Source organism: Morone saxatilis, unplaced genomic scaffold (genome assembly GCF_004916995.1).
Source record: "Morone saxatilis isolate NCDOM2014 unplaced genomic scaffold, NCSU_SB_2.0 Contig17, whole genome shotgun sequence".
Taxonomy (NCBI): Eukaryota; Metazoa; Chordata; class Actinopteri; family Moronidae; genus Morone; species Morone saxatilis.
Genome location: NW_023339729.1, coordinates 1182518 through 1184054, shown reverse-complemented (window position 1 = coordinate 1184054; position 1537 = coordinate 1182518).

Genomic DNA, 1537 nt, shown 5'->3' with positions numbered 1-1537 from the left:
CGGTTAAAAGAATGAAAGAAGTGCCCCTGGTGATTTCATGGTGACCGGGTTACCACACATTCTTATATGGGCAGAGCCGCTGAATTGGTCGATCGGTTGTTAGGACAGCCAATGGGGTTGTCGTAGTATTTTTATCAGGCACAGCGATTGGTTGTTTTTCAGAAAGGCTCTCTCCCCCACCTCTTAGATACACAGCAGGGGTTTTATGAAAGGAGTGTACAGCATACACTCAGGCTGCTCTCCTTTGTCTTTCACTCACACACTCACATACATACATCCTGTCATTCACACTACAGTATCTCTGTTACACTGTATAAAGAGAGACAATGCAGATTCATCTGTGAATGTACAGTTGGGCCCTCATGTTCTGTGTGAGAGAGTGAGAGTGATGTGAATTATCCTTTACCGTTAGTTGACCGATGAAATGTCTCTAATATCATTGTCATCACCATCATTTTTATCGACCATATTTACGCAAATGTGGTGAACATTCAAAGCCGGTATGTCTTCTTTTGTTATTTTTCTAATATATATATTTTTTCAGTTTTTATAGGCGCCTTTATGGTTGAGGATGACAAGCTGTAGGAGAGCATGATCAGGAAAGTGGGGGGTGCAGCGGGTAGAGTTGACTGGGGGAGAAGACGCAGAAAGGCCAGTGTTTGTTGTGTTTTGTGTGTTCGTTCTGTTGGAGGGGTTCGGGTATTGGGGACAGAACTGACGTCTGTGGGGGGGCCTTGTGTTGTTGCTATTTGGTGTGTTGGTTGGGGTGTGTGGCGGTTCTGTGCAGGCAAGGACGCAGGGGCCGGATGATGTTGTGTGGTGAGTGTTTATGTCATTCGGGGTAGTCGGCCGACGTATCGTCTGTGTTTGTTTCTACTGCATCGTTGTAGTTCTGTTTTTGTATGCGTGGGGTGTCTTCCAGGGTTTCAATCTTGTTTTTGTGTGGTGTTCTGGATCTGTTTTCTTGGTCGTTCGTGTCTGTTTTGTATTTTTATGGTATTCGTTGTGATGTAAAGAGAGCGGCAGGAGGGTAGGTTAGGCCCATGTTGTGTTTGATTGTTATTTTTGTGGAAGGTAGTTTTCTTTGTTCTTTTATGTTATGTTTTGTTGGTAGTGTTTTGGTTGTGCGTGGTATTTTTAATTGTCTGTTTGTTTTGTTTATGTCTTATTGCTTTTGTGGTTTTCTGGTGTTTCTGTTTTTTTTCTATATGTGGTTGTGTGAGTATTGTTCGTGCATACTTCTATTTATAATTAATCATGGAAAATACTGTTTGTTACTTCGTCTTTCACTGCCTCTCGATGGAGTATTTTTGTTGCTTCTTCTTTTCCCGTCGTGGTGGAACTAATGGAACAGCCGTTATAACCTGTAATATATTGGGGCCTTGTCACCAAAACAAGACTTTTAAGGATGTCATCTTTTGTGTATTCTTTTCAATTTTCTTTTCTTAGACATTTAAAAAAAAAAATAAAAGAAGAAAAATTATTATTTTTATTGCAGCTAGAGAGCGCCAATACACATACTGCCAGCCCAAATTCC